This window comes from Myotis daubentonii, chromosome 12, assembly GCF_963259705.1.
Source record: "Myotis daubentonii chromosome 12, mMyoDau2.1, whole genome shotgun sequence".
Classification (NCBI taxonomy): Eukaryota; Metazoa; Chordata; class Mammalia; order Chiroptera; family Vespertilionidae; genus Myotis; species Myotis daubentonii.
The window spans coordinates 61,692,056-61,707,832 of record NC_081851.1 but is presented as its reverse complement, the minus strand read 5'-3'; the positions used below and the strand labels follow the sequence as shown (position 1 = coordinate 61,707,832).

Genomic DNA, 15,777 nt, shown 5'->3' with positions numbered 1-15,777 from the left:
CATGTCGCTGTGATGGCAATACTTGTTGAATCTGTGTCAAAAGCAATCTCATTTGGTGTTTTGGCTCATGAGATGGTGACAGGTCTTGGGCAAAATACTTTGGCCAGGTGATGGCAAAGGTAAATATTCCCAGTGGTCAGATAGAGCTACAGGGACTGTGGGATTCAGTTAGACATGAGCAGAGGAAGGACAATGGGCCAGGTCACCAGAGTGGAAAGCGGGCAACCCCCACGGCCACCCCCACCCTCCCCAGCGAAGGACAAATATAGGGTGGGACCGCAGGGTGACCTTTCCTCTCCTAGCATAGTGCTGGTCTTGTGGTTTGGACCCTCTGATAGTGCCTCCCTAGAAACAACATCTAGGCCTCAGTTGTATTTCAGCTCCAGGCCCAGAAAAATCTCAGGACCAGTTGCGTTGAATAATGATCCCTTCCCTGGCACTCACCAATCAATCAGTGAAGACCACAACCCTGAAAGGACACACCTAGAAAGCTGCGGAGTAGTCTATTGAGAATGTCCCCTGGGACCTCCCCTAAAATCTCCACCCCAAAAACCCTTAGGATGGAGGACCCATGTGCCCGCCCTCCTGGGAACTGGCCCTTGACATTTCCTTCCCCTAACCGCCCCACCAGGCGAGTCACCTTTACCTTCCTCACTCCCAAGCTCCTGGGGCCCTTCTATAACTTGTTTCCTAAGCCCATTTATTCTACAGATTACTTCTTCTACCTCTATAATGTAAAAATAAATCTTTTAAAATATGTTTTTATGATTTTTAGATAGAGAAGAAAAGAGTGGGAGAGAGAGAGACACATCAGTCAACTGCCTCATGTATGCCCCCTACTGAGGATCAAGCCAGCAACCCAGGCATGTGCCCTGACCAGGAATCAAACCCAGGACCTCTCGGTCCATGGGACAATGCTCAGTCACTGAGCCACACCAGTCATGGCTCAAATTACCTCTGTAATTTTATAAATGAATGTCCTCTTATAGTTTGAGTCTTGGCTCTGAACTCTTTCTTAGCCAGAACTGGAGTTCTGAGGTTGCTGAATCCAGGTCCAGTCTGACCCCACTGTCTAACATCCAGTGTTGTTCCTGCTGCCTACAATAGGACTCTCACCTTCTTATGGGTAGTGAACATGCATCTTTCATCTTTATGTACCTAGCAAACAGCACAATGGCTGGCACTTACTTTACTAATAAATAAATGTTAAATTGATCTAACTCGTCTCGTATAAACTCTGTTACAGTAGTTGATTAGGATGAAGCGTTGGTTATATTGATCAAGTTTATAAATATCTCCCCTTGGAAAAGGGGTATGTCTTTACATTTGCACTTGATATGTACTATGCCATCTGAAGAGCAACAAAGAAGGTCAGATCTGCTTAAATATTCAAATTAAAATTTGAGTCCCACCCTAGCTGGTCCCACCCTAGCTGGTTTGGCTCAGTGGATAGAGTGTCAGCCTATGGACTAAAGGGTCCCAGGTTTGATTCCTGGTCAGGGCACATGCCCAGGTTGTGGGCTTGATCCCCAGTAGGGGGAGTGCAGGAAGCAGCCAATCAATGATTCTGTCTTATCATTGATGTTTATCTCTATCTCTCCCTTTCTCTCAGAAATCAATAAAAATATATTTTTAAAAAAATGACTCTAAGCCCTAACCGGTTTAGCTCAGTGGATAGAGCTCCGGCCTGCGGACTGAAGGGTCCCAGGTTCGATTCCAGCCAAGGGCATGTACCTTGGTTGCTGGCATATATCCCCAGTAGGGGGTGTGCAGGAGGCAGCTGATCGATGTTTCTCTCTCATCAATGTTTCTAACTCTCTATCCCTCTCCCTTCCTCTCTGTAAAAAAATCAATAAAATATATTTTTAAAGAATGACTCTAAGTTCCTATTACATTATTACACATTACTCCTACCTCTTCTATCCAGAGGGTTACTCTTGTTCTTGACTCCTTCCCAGAATAAGAACTCAGATGCAGCCCCTTGGAGCTGAAGTATGTTATAACCACTGCTTCATATTTACAACTAAAACTCAACCTTGGCATTAGAGGAGGAAAGGAAGTATACCTATATTTGGGAGTATATAGTTATGATTTCTTTCATAGTGTAAAAATAACCCATACCAAGTAGGTGAATCAAGCTTGCACCCATTCTTTGTTGCCCTTCTTATGTGTGTGAGGCTGAGGTTTTATTGGAAGCCACTCTTCAAGTGAAAGCAGAATCACCTACAAAACAGCTTTCATTCATTTGCTCACCAGAAAGAAAAAAATGGTATATTAATATTCCATGTATAAAATCATAACAGTGATTGCTACAAAGAAAAGTCTTGTTGGTCTTGGCATCATGTTAATAATTATGGGATATTCTTATTTGTACGAAAGTCTGTTTTTAAAATCTTGATTACAGCTTTAATGAAAGAAATTTGCCACTCATGCTCTTCATATATCTGGGGCATGTAAGAAAGTGGTCCCAATATGGTCAAGTTGTCTGCCATCAATGGGAGCACAGCCAAAGGTCAATGCCGGAGTTCCTTCACTGGAATAAGTTCTGCATAAATCATGATGTGGATCAAAGTGTCTCCATTTCATTGTGATGTAACTTCCACTGAAACAGACACAGTGGTGAAATGTTGCTTTTATTCTTTAGAGAAAAACAGATTATTTAGTAACAAGGAATTTAAAAAAGGAATTCTTAATTCCTTTTCTCTCTTCTGGTGACTGAACTGTGATAGTCAAATGGATAGCAACATACAAGAATTCCCTTGTAGTCCTTGATCTTTTGCAGAAATGCTAAGATGCCTGAGCTATGTGGCTTGTAATTATTATAATCTAGACAGAAGTGCCAGCTGTTGTGCTTTCCAATGTATCGGTGGTTGCTACATTTTCCTTCTTGTCTTTGGGTTTTATGACAGGAAACAGAAGTGCTTCTTTGATGTTATCGGTGTCTGTGAGAAACATAATGGCTTGGTGGATGCCCATGCCCCAGCCAGCTGGGGGGCAGGGAAGGGGGGGCAGTCCATAGTTCATGGCAGTGCAGAAGTCTTCATCTATGAACATGACCTCATCATCTCCAGCCGTCTTGGCCTTGGCCTGCTCTTCAAAAAGCTGCCACTGCCTCATGGAGTCAGTCCCTCAGCTGGGTGTAGGCATTACATATTTCCTTCTTCATGACAAACAGCTCAAAGCCCCAGTCAGACCCTCTCGAGCCCAAGGGCTCATTCTCTGCAATGGTCACAGCTGAATGTAGGATTGATGCATGTCATTTACAGGAAGTCCCCAACACGTTTATCAAGGAGCCTGGCTGTGGTCCAAGGTGGAGGCATTTAACAGCTTTTGTCACATATGTATCAGTAAGAATTTTCTTCTACTTTGAAGAGGTTAGTTCTATTTTGAAGAGGATGGTAGGTAACCTTGTAACTGCCCGTAATGTTCTTCACCATCCCTGAGATCATCTCCACGATTTCCAGGATATCTCGATAGTCTGTGTAAGCCATGTAGAACTCACAGGTGGTGAACTCAGGATTATGAGTCAAATTGATTCCTTCATTCTGGAAGTGGTGTCCAAATTTGTGAACTTGTCCATGCCACCAACCACCACATCTTATGGTAGAGCTCTGGAGCAATTCTCACGTATACTGATTCATGTCCTATTCATTGTGGTAGGTGATTAAAGGTTTGGCTACAGCTTCCCCTGGGATGAAAGAAATACATATGCTTTTCACCCATAATCTATTGGCCAGAACTCAGTCACATGCTCCTAATTTATTTGCAAAGGCAGCTGGAATATGTGGTATTCCTCTGTTCCCAGGAGGAAGAAATGGAATGGATGAGCATCTGGCCGATTTCTGACAAACCTCATATTCATTTTCGGGCTTTTCTTCCTCTCTTCTTTAAATCTGTTTTGAAACACTTTAGTCTCTGGGATTTCTGGGGACAAGAACGTTCACCAGTTATACAAATATAAAGTAAAATTATTATATTAATATAATTTGTCATGAAAAAATGCAAAATGTCGAGGTACTTTTAAATCACGTTTCTGTAAATAATGACATTTTTATACACTCAAAATAAGTATATCCATTAATAGAATCATTCAGTGAGGTGACTGTATCCTCCTCTCCCAGAGCAGCTCTGATTTTAATTGTTTATGTATTGGGGTTCCAAGTAAGATTTTTTCCATATGAGAATTTCCCTTCTGGAAAAAAGGTTTGAGAGGTACTGAATCTGGACAGGCTGCTCCCTGGACTCTGGTCACATAAGGATCAGAATCTTTCTCCATTCAGATCCAGGAGCCAAAAAAGGATCTTTTCACAAATGCAAAGAAGGGGGGATCAGAGAAGAGACAGAAGAGACAGTTTCCAAAACATTCATATTCTTCCTGCTTTTGAGTTCTGAGTCAGCAGAGTACGAGCTTCAGCAGCTCTGAAACACTGTCCTCCACGAGTTTTGGAAAACGAATCAGCTTCCATTCGTGGACACTTGCATTTCCACACTTGCATTTTACGAAGCTTCACACCCAGACCTTTTGGCTTTGAGGTTTGCTCCGTTTAGACCCATACTGCAAAGGCCTGGACTCTGATCACAGCCAGGAATTTCTTCAGCTCCAGGGAGTTGTTTGGTTTTGTGTCATTTTATTCCATTTTATCCCTTCCATATGATTCAGATGTTTCAGTACCAACTCATGGTTGTTTTAAGAAGAAGAAATAAAAAAGCAGCAAAACAGCACCTCTCTTTAAAACAGGAAAACGTGCTGGTTTGAATTTCCTGTCAGATTTTGGGCAGGTTAGTTGGCAGTTGGTGATTTGGACACATTTCAGGATTCAGACTAAATTTCACAGAGTTTTATTGCCTCCCTCTGGACCCCTGTTACAGGACAGGAAGATGCCAGGCTTACCTTAGTAACCACGCTTTTCATTAGCTGCCCGCCTGGGGCACATCACAAATGCTTTCTCTCCATTGTCTCGTGGCTTTTTACTCCATCTGTGCTTTTGGAAAAGGACTCTGAGTCATCAGCAGCATTTTACAATGGGGGTGAAGGGTGTGTGTGGGGGGGTGGGTGGGAAATGGGACTTAGCAAGAAAGAGCCTGATGTCACTTCAGTCCCCTGGCAAGGCAGCCACGCCTTTTTGCAGTTATTGTTACCTTAATGAGTTTTTCATTGTGGAATACTTCCCAATATACAGAAAAGTTACAATGGTGGTGCAGAGTTCCTGTGTGCCCCTCCCCCTCCTTCCTCATTGTCAGCCTCTCACATTACTGTGGTACATTTCTCACCCTCATACACCAATATTGATATATTATTATTATCTCAAGTTTGTACTTTATTTCACTTTTCTTAGTGGCAACCTGATACCCTTTTTCTGTTCTAAGATATGTCATCCTGGGTCATACATTACATTTACTTGTCATGTCCCTTCCACTATCATTGTGGGTGGGTGGGTGTGTGTGTGTGTGAGAGAGAGAGAGAGAGTGCGTGTGCGTGTGCATGTGTGTGTGTGTGTGTGTGTGTATACCAGGCTGGGATGTAATATGTAGGTCATGGCCACCCACATTGAAAGCCACTGGTACAGAGCAAATTACAGTTAACCACTCCTTTAAATTCCTGGCAATCATTGAAAAGAGAATGTTAAGGAACATTCCAAATATTAGGAGTATTTGTGATGTTAGTTTGTTACAGTAAAAAAAAAAAATGGAGAGAACAGAGTTATATTTATGGGAAATTGAACGGCAAATAGAATGTATCCTGGAAATGGAGAAGATTCAGGCTCCAATACCATTCAGGCCTATAGGGACCCATAGAGTTTTCAAAGCAAGCACTAATGTGCTCCTGCTCATGAAGTTCGCTTCCTTTAGGCATGCTGGCTGTCCTCAGTGACTCAGAGCAGTCACTTTTACTGATTTTTTGTGAAATGTCAGAGGTGGTGAGTTGCCTGGGCGTAGGAAGAGTTGGTGCGTAGGTTTGGCCTTCATTGGCTGTTTCCCACGGGAAAGGTCAGTTGATTAGATGAAAGATGAAAGGCTGTCCCTGTCAGCTGTGTCAGGCCATGCACAGATGGAAGGAAGCAGGGAAGGTGGGGTGTGTACATTTGTCACAATCCTCAGTCCAGATCACTTAATATGGAATTCCTGCCTTATTGGTGATGGAGTATGGTAAGGTCAAAGGTGATGAGAAAACTTCAAAATATTTTTTAGGGCTGATAGTATGACACCCCTAATCCAACAAATTCCTGTACTTAGGGTGTCCTTGTAGGCTTTGGAAAGGTGGCAGGACAGAGATAGATAGATAGATAGATAGATAGATAGATAGATAGATTGATTGATTCAGTGTTTATGGCTACCTGAGAATGAAATCTCTATGGTCTCTATGGGATAGACAGGATTTGACTGGGGTAACTCACCTTGTATGTTTCAAGCCAAAGTGAACAGATTCTGTACACTTAGTGGTTGTAAATAAATAGGACTTAGGAGTGTTTTAATTTTTTTAAATGAATTTCCTGCCCTTAGAATACATTGTTGGAAGCAATTTTCAGAATATTTTCATCTTTCTCCTTACCCCTAGGTAGGTAACTTGGTCACAATCTCCAGCTGGGGTCAGCTTTGCATGAACTTCTCAGCCCCTCCTTGGCTTTTCATATTTACTTTCAATTCGCTAAAGCTACTTCACTGTTTCCAATCTGCTTCGGCCTGGTGTTTCCATTGGGAAAGTAAATGGCAAAAGACCACATGACACTCAAGGGCAAACACTGCTGAAGGCCACAGCTGCTGCTTAAGGGGGAAGCACAGGCTGGTTGGAGGGCCAAGGCGGTGTGTGGAGGCGCAGCCAGAAACGTGGTAAGGGGAAAAAATGCTCTGCTTCCTCCGTAGTGCCTCTGTTTAGGTCCTCTAGGAAGCAGACACCAAGATGGAATTAGAAATGCAAGACATTCGTTGGGAGATAAGAAAAAGAAAAGGGAGAAGGAGCAGGAAGCAGAGAGGAGACCCTCAATCAGGATGCAAGTCTAACTCCGTGAAGGGAGAGCAGGAAGGAAGAAGAATTAGGTAGGTAGAGCTTCAGACCGCAGGGCAACCCTAAAAACGTCTTGGCTAGACTGATGGGGATCCCCAAAGCACCAAGTCCCACTAGACTAGAAATTCCTCCACTGGGCAGGAATGCCTGCTCTAGTCAGTCCCCCACCCCATGGTTGGTCATTGGCTAGAAGCTGCTGAGAAGAGCCTAGCCTTGGTGTGAATGTTGCCATGGATCCCAAAGCTTCAGAAGCTGCAGACGGGCAGATAAGTGCACTGCTCACTACGGATTCTCTCTCAAAGGGAGATCTGAGCAGTGCCTTTCCTTGGCGGCCACACCCATGAATCACATTAGTATCAGAGCTCAAAAAAAAAAAAAAAGGCAAGAATGGGTGTATTCCATCTCAGATATCTGGTCACCCAGCTATTCTCCTCCCCCCACCCCCATACCATAGACGATTGTAAGAGCCACAGAATGGAGTTAGAGTGCTGAGAATTTTTCTTTATGTCCTAAAATCCGAAGGCACCTGGCAAAATTTACCTTGACCCAGTTCAGTTTCTTTAGGCTGCCTTATGTGGTCCAAAATGCCTCTCCGACAGTTTGCAGTGTGCTGACTCAACTTGGCAGAGCCGGAAGCCTCTTGGCAGAAATGAGAGCTATCTCACCTCTCAGATCGGTGCGGAAAGGGAAATTAATTCACTGGGTTTTATTCCTTTTTCTTTGTATGGTGTTGCCTTTAAATGTTACAGGGTGTTGGCTTTTCTGTGACTCAGAAGCATAAATCCTTTTCTAAGGTGCAGAGTTAAATTTCAGAATGAAGAAAGTCTCTTCTTGTTTTTTATTTTAAATGCAGTAACTGATTATACAGAAGCAGTTGATTCAAATATTGCAAAAGGGGAAGAAAGCCGGGAGCATAAGTGACCCATAAGCCAAAGGTAGTTTCTGAACACGACTCTGTAGGTAAATTCAACTTCACAAGGAGTTTTTCAAAATTAGGCCACTTATTTCAGGTGAGCCTATTATTGAAAGCATCTGCTCATTTACTTTGACCAACACATTCACAACTCCTTCTCATATTTTGTATCTCTGGGCCCAGACATTACAGTTATCTTCATGTGAGAGTTAAATTGGAGCCTGACAAATTAAAGGCTCAAAGGGACACAAAATTCCACCTTCAGAACAAAAAGTGCCTCTCCCATGGATAAAGAAGTGGTGGCACATATATACAATGAAATACTAATCATAAAAAAGAATGAAATCTTACCATTTATGACAGCATGGGTGGACCTAGAGGGTATTATGCTAAGTGAAACATATCAGATGGAGAAAGACAAATACCATATGATTTCACTTATATATGGCTTCTAAAGAACAAAATAAACAAACAGAAACAGACTCATAGATGCAGACAATAACTGAGGGTGACAGTTGGGAGGGGGTGGGGCTGTGTTAAAAAGGTGAAGAAATTAAAAAGTACAAATTGGTAGTTACCAAATAAGTCGCAGGGATGTAAAGTACAGCATAGGGAATAGAGTCAATAATATTATAATAACTATGTATGGTGCCAGGTACTTGAATTATTGGGGGAATCACTTTATAAGTTATATGTATAATTATCTAACCACTATGCTGTACACCTGAAACTAATATAAAACAAATTGAACGCCAATTGTAATTGAAAAATAAAATTTAAATAAAAAGGAAAGAGCCTGTCTGGCGTGGCTCAGTGATTGAGTGTTGGCCTATGAACCAGAAGGTCAGGGTTCGATTCCCAGGCAGAGCACATGCTCGGGCTGCTGGCTCAATGCCAGATCATGCAGAAGGCAGCCAATTAATGATTCTCTCTCATTAGTGATATCTCTATCTCTATCTTCCTCTCTTAAATCAATAACAATATATTTTTAAAAAATATTTAAACATTTTTAAAAAGGAAAGAAAATTTGGCATGTTCCTAATAGCAATACCTAATTCTTCCATTTGGATACCTTCAGCACTTTGATCTATAAATAAACTAGCTCATTAAGAACAACCATTGAACTCTCCCAGAGATCCAATTTTTCCAGATGCAAATTCCAAAGAGATTCCACAGTCTACCTCTTGGGCTACAGCACATGTAGGCACCCACGGAATGTATGTGATGAACTTGATTCAAGAAAGCTGGCCAAACATAAGTGGAGAAGGGGTAGTGGAAGTGGGCGGGTGAATCTATTCTATGTTTGGACTCCAGCTACCCCTCTAAGCTTAGCTTCCTGGGAAACCCATATCAATGCAAAAGAAAGGAGAGACAGGATTTGCTTAACTTATCTCACACCCATTGCTTCACTTCTCATAAACTGCTTTCATTTCTTTAAGATCAAGGTATATGGTCCTGTTCTTTGCTTGCTACTGATTTCATTTTTAGTCATAGCATCATAATAATCAATGGTTTGTAATGGCTTTCAGAACTATTGTTGGTTGTGGAGTTCTCTTTAACATAAAACAAAAGTCAGGATGGAAACTCTAGAGCTCTGTGTGCCCAACTTCTTCTTTAGGCTCTTCCCCAAATCGCAAAACTCTATGAGATATCATTGGAAAGTCACTGTTACAGTGGAAAGAGGTTTTGAGTCCAGTTACTATTTCACTTTTGTAACCTTGAGTAAATAGCAAGAACAACATAGCAACAATGGTAGTAAGGCAGGGTCCTATAAGTGCTTATTATTATATGTAATTAGAAAGGTTTGTTATTATAATTAGGAATAATAATCATAAAGATCGCTTCTAGGGCATGCTCAATGTGCCAAGCACCGAGCTAAATTCCTTCACATGCATTGTTTCCTAGTTAAGGCATTTGTCTAAGCCATGCGGCAAGTAACGGGCAGAGAGGGGACACAAACCCCGATGTGTCTGACTCCAGAGCTGGGACTCCAAGGCCCATGTGTGTGCAGCTTCACAGCCTTAGGGCCCTAACCTTTAAGATATAGAGATTGGTGAAGTGACCACTAAGATTTCTTTTAACTCTCTTTCCATGACAGTTGTGTTCTGAGCTCTAAAAAGACACGAATTACAGCCTCTACCTAGTATTATGGTCATCTACTAGAACCCCACCTACTGCTCATCCCGCCGGAAGAATGATGACATGCTTTTCCCCCTGTTATAAAGCCCCCTGGTAAGTCATTAAAACCACTATATTCTGCCCAGTTTACAGATTTTAACTGGCATCACCAATGACTTTACTCTCTCCTCAACATTCTTTTTTTCTTTATCTCCTTTGGCAGAGAATTTGGCATTTTCAACACCTAACCTAAAATCAGATCATTATTCACATCATACTACTCAGTGAGAAGGGAGTGTGGTGGTGTGGTTATTTTCCTAGCTTTGTTAGTTGAAAGTCCCCAAAAGCAATGACATCCTTGTAGCAATGAATGGAACCCATGGCTAAATCTTGGTTTCTGTATACCGTTCTCCCCCAAGATGAGCACATGACTGTATTTATGACTTTGACATGTGCTGTCCACTTACTCTTGAGTGTGTGGGAAAGGCCCTGTGAAGCAGGGGACAGCGGGCACTGGGCATGGACTTGACAGACTGCTCTCATGACTCGCCTGCTCAGTGAACCAGAGCAAGTCAGATTATTTAGGAGGGGTCAGCACTTTTCATGTGAAATAAGAGGGTTACACTTGTTTCTTGCAATTCCTTCTCCACTCTGCAGCCAGAGCGATCTTCATGCAAAGTGAATTTGATCTGTATCACTTCTTTGCTTCCACCTGTTCCCTGGCTCCACAGTCTCCCAGGGGAAAGCCTACCCTCTGTAACATGAGAGAAAACAGTCCTGCTCACTTTTTTTTAGTAGCATTTCTTCCCCCTTATATACCTTATGCTCTACGATGCAAACTTACTAACTTGAAGTTCCTTTATGTGTTGTACTCTCTTACCTTTACATCTTATTTTTTAATCATTAAGGGTGGTTATGGCAGCATTCATTATCAAAACAAAAAGACAGGAGCTACCATTGGTATGGTAGAACCCTCTTTAGTCATTGAAAAATTATGCCATTAAAATAATATCTCACTACTGATAAGCTACAAGGAAGTGACTGAAGGAGATTCTCCTACCCAGTAAAGGTTATGTCCTCCCAGCCTCGCTGCTTGCCTTCCCTGGGACTGCCCTGTGTCGGTGGATCTCCAGGGGTATAGGCTTTGGTGCTTTCCCTGGTGGGCAGACCCCTGGGGATGTGGGCCCAACAAGTCCCAAATTTATTGCTAACAGTCTTAGTCCAAGTTCTTCCTAAGTAGTATATGGTATTTCTGTAACGCTAAAAAAATAAAATAAAATAATACCTCAAGAAATGGAAAAGTGTTCAGAATATCCTAAGCCAAAATAGCAAGCTATAAATCAGATTGTAAAATAATATATATATATATTATATTCAGAGAAAAAATTGTGAAAGGATATATACCGAAAAAATTATGATGATAGTTTCTGGATGGTTGCTTATGGACAGTTTTGGTTTCTTCTCTATGACTCTGTTTTATATCCCCACCCCCTTTGGGTTATGCCGTGATTATCCATTACTTTTGTAAATAGAACCTCTACACCTTTGCTCATGCTGTTACTTAGATCTGATACAATTTTTCCTCCTTCCTCTTCTTTTCACTCACCTCTTCCTCATCTGATGTGGGTGCCATTTTCTCCAGATTGCTTTCCTTGGGCCTCCGGGCTGAATTAAATGCTTCCTATATGTATCTCTGGCCTATACCTGGTGTTGTAATGACCTGTACTGAACTAGTCCGTCCCATGCGTTTCTATGCAGTTAGAAACTGTGCTTTAGTCACTGCCATATCCCTAGGGCCTAACACAAGCCCAGCACCTCGCAATAGAGTCAAATATTTGTTAAATGAATTAATGATTTTTTTCTGAACCTCAGCTTCCTCATCCATTATGTGAAATTAATAATATGCATCTCACAGATTGCAGTGAGGCTTACCTGAGGCAGGGCATGAGGAATACCTGTGAGAGACAGGATGAGAAGATGGCTTCTTTCTGGTGCACAGTTTCCTCTAAGCCGGTTGGCCAAGTGTGACTCACAGACTGAATCCTACCTCATGCTTTTGTATTACCCACGAGTTAAGGATGGTTTTTAAATGTTTAAGTGGTTAGAAAAAAAATCAAAAGAATACGAATATGTCATAACACGTGGAAATTGTATGAAATGGAAATTCCAGGGTCCATGAATAGTTTCATTGAGATACAGCCATGCACATGTGCTATGTACTATGGCTGTGTTTCGGACACAGCCACAGAGCTGAGTAGCTGTGACCCAGGCCTTATGGCCCACAAAGCCTAAAATATTGACCCTGGGCCTTTAATAGAAAATGCTTGCTGACATCTACTCTAAACTCAAAACTTCTTCTGCCCGTCGCTGCCCCGGCCCCTGCTTTGGACTTGGGTTCTGCTTTGATGTCTTAGCCTTAGAGACATTTGATATTTCCTCACGGATCTAGAGGGAAGGCGTTATTTCTCATTTATCCCGACACGGCCATATGACTCTCCGTGCAGAACACAACGGGGCGTTTCCCCAAAGACATTTCATCCTTGGGCATGTCTCATGTGGCGCATTCAGGAACAAAATTACTGGGTTCCCCGGCAGACGATCTCCTTACTCGGGTTATTTGTTCAAGGAAGGGCTTCTTCTGGTTTTCGTAGATGAATGTCTGAGTTTGAAATTTGTTCAGATGTGTATGGTTTTTTATCTCTGCATGGGGCTTCCTTTTTATTTCATTTTAAAAAAGAAAGTAATTTAAAAATGAGGGGCTTGTGGGTATTAAAATTAGAGTGGAGTCAGGTACATGGTTGGAAAGTGACGGGAGGGAAGGAGACGGGGAGACAGAGAGACAGAGAGGAACTAAGGGGTGCAATGGGCATCTAGTGAGAAGACAGGGGGGCTAGAAATCTTGCTTGGGAAGCAGGAGCCAGGGAGGTGGAAGGAGAACACCTCAGGAGTCGGCCTGGTGCTCTGAGGACATTTTTGTGGTAGGTAAATGACTCCCTGCAGAATGTTCCTAACTATCTGGCATCTGAGTCCCTCCTGTTCTGTCTCCCCTGTCTGTGCGGTACAGCCGTGGTTGTACGTGAAAGAGAAAACGTCAAACACCCTGTTTCACGGGGGAACATGGTGTACCTCCTTCCAGAAAGAATGCAGCGATGCCTGGGCCCCGAGCTGCATTCCTGAGCTCCTCGGAGGATGTAGTAAACAAGTCGTTGGGATCCAAAGATTCATGAAGAGAGGCTCCACACTGTGAAATACTTGTGATTTCTTGGTTGCTCCATTTGGCACCATACCACGCGTTGTGAAAAACAATCATTTTTACAATGTTATAGACTGGTCTAACCACGAAACCCGCCAACTCCTCCCCTCCCTGCATCCTAAAATTGCTCTGACAAAATAAAAAACCCCAACTAACACTATATTCCAGGAAGATGGAAAAACCAAATACTAAGGGTTAGAAGGGATGATATAAAGTACATGTGTGAGCTTTCAGTCTGAACCAGTTTATAACCCAGGCTGTGTGTGTAAATTCACAATTGGAACCTATAAACTGAGATATGACACTCTGAGTTGGTTTGGGGGAAATTGCATAGACTTGCACTAGCCAATGCCTGCTACCAAGTATTGTTTTTCCTTAACTCTTTAATTTGAGGGGTTTTACTTGATTTTGAGGATTAGCTTAACCGACCTTGGATAAATCTCTTCTCCTCCTACCCCCCACCTTTTGCAATGCTTTGAAAGAGAAGCTTAAGTTACATCAACTAGAAACATGTGCTTCAATTTGATCTGTGGTTGGTATTTCTCTTTACACAGAACTGGCCAACTTTTGGTGCCTATAAACATTTTCCTTTTAAGGGAAGGGAGTGGGTTTATGGTGTAGAATTCCCCTAACCTACTAGTACATGGGGACACAGTTCCTGGGAGATGTTTATCGCACAGTGCACCTGTGCACGGAAGAACTCCTTTTCTGTGTTTCTGTGCCCAATTACCATGTCGTTTATAGTAAAACAGTCTTCTCCAGAACCCATTTTCCCTTCCTGTTAATGTCAGCAAAGCAGCATAGACTTGGCTCATTCTTAATCAGCAACTTGTAGATGTTTCTTTTTCCTCCTAAACCAGGGATGGGCAATAATTCTATCAAGAATCACAATATTATAAACTTATGAACAATAATAGATACAGAGGCAGAGCTGCCTCAAACTGATTGTCAAACTGCAGCGGGAAGGCCAGGGAGGGTTGGGGGGCAAGAGGGAGGGGGGTAAGAGATCAACCGAAGGACTTGTATGCATGCATATAAGCATAACCAATGGACATAAGACACCGGGGGATAGGGGAGGCCAGGGGACTGTCAAGGGCGGGGAAAAGAAAAAGGACACATATGTAATACCCTTTGTAATACTTTAAGCAATAAAACAATTTAAAAAAAAAAGAATCACAATATTCAATAAGACCTCATCATTTAAAAAAGTAAATACATAAAGAAAACCCAGAAAGCAGTTTACCAGTATACTTTTTAAATTAAAAAAATTCTATATAATAAAATGTTCATATGCAAATTGTCCCCTCAGAAGTTCAACGGACCAGGAGTTCAACCACTTGCTATGATGTATGCTGACCACCAGGGGGCAGCATGGAACGGAGGAAGGCCCCGGCTGGCAGCAGGAAGGCTCCAATCTGCCCTGATCGGCCCTGATCGCTGGCCAGGCCTAGGGATCCTACCTGTGCACAAATTTCGTGCACTGAGCCTCTAGTCCTATATAATAAAAGGCTAATATGCAAATTAACCAAATGGCTGAATGACCGGTGGCTATGACACGCACTCACCACAGGGGGAATGCCGCTCAGCCAGAAATCAGGCTCATGGCTGGCGAGCGCAGCAGCAGCAGCAGCAGCAGCAGCAGCAGTGGTGGGAGCCTCTCCTGCTTCTGGGCAGCGCTAAGGATGTCCAACTGACAGCTCCCAGACTGCGAGAGGGTGCAGGCTGGGATGAGGCCCCCTCCAACCTTCCCCCCCCCCCCGCCCCAGTGCACGAATCTCAATGAATCTCATGCACCAGGCCTCTAGTTTATATATATAAATGTACAAAACCCAATCCTCTATCAACCAACCCTATATAAAAATGTACAAAACCTAATCATATTTCCTTATCAGTAGGCTCGTGCTGCCAGCAAAGGTAACACTGTGCTTTCCTCTAAAGATGTGCAGGGTTATGGGCCGTGGAACAGATGTTTGAGCTTAATGACTACCCATGTTCCATCCTGATTTCTTTTAAAATACGTAACATCTTTTAGGCATCTTCTAATACAGACTGACTGCATTTCTTAGAAGCCCCTCTTTCTCCTTTAACACAGACTTTCAACTCTCCTTCCTGTTGGCTAGATGGTTCCAGGAATGCTTGGATTTTTTTTAAAACTCTGGCCTTTGCTTAGGCCTAAAACTGGGCAGACTGCCCTCATGGTGCGCGGGAGTTAGACCCCCCGTGAAGCTGGTCTTGATGTGTTTGCTCTGATGAGCTCTTCTCATTTTTGGTAAAAAGGCGATGCATGTTCTCTCTCTCCTGGGCTGGATTCCTGGAACTCAATCAGGTTTGCTGGGGTTAGCGTTGCCTCTTTCCCCACCTCCATGTAGAAGAAAAACAAAGACAGGTGGTTGCACAAAGGCCCTGGTGAGTAAATCTAAAGCACCTGTGAAAACTCAAAGTCAATATTTTCTTTAAAGTAAAGGAAAAGATAGTGTACACAATTGTGGG

The 15,777-nt window shown here is 42.7% G+C and overlaps 1 pseudogene; it reads right to left on the bottom strand.

The window, feature by feature from the left end:
- Positions 1–2,826: 2,826 nt before the first annotated feature.
- Positions 2,827–13,344, bottom strand: LOC132213711 (lysine--tRNA ligase-like; annotated as a pseudogene).
- Between the last annotated feature and the right edge of the window lie 2,433 nt (positions 13,345–15,777).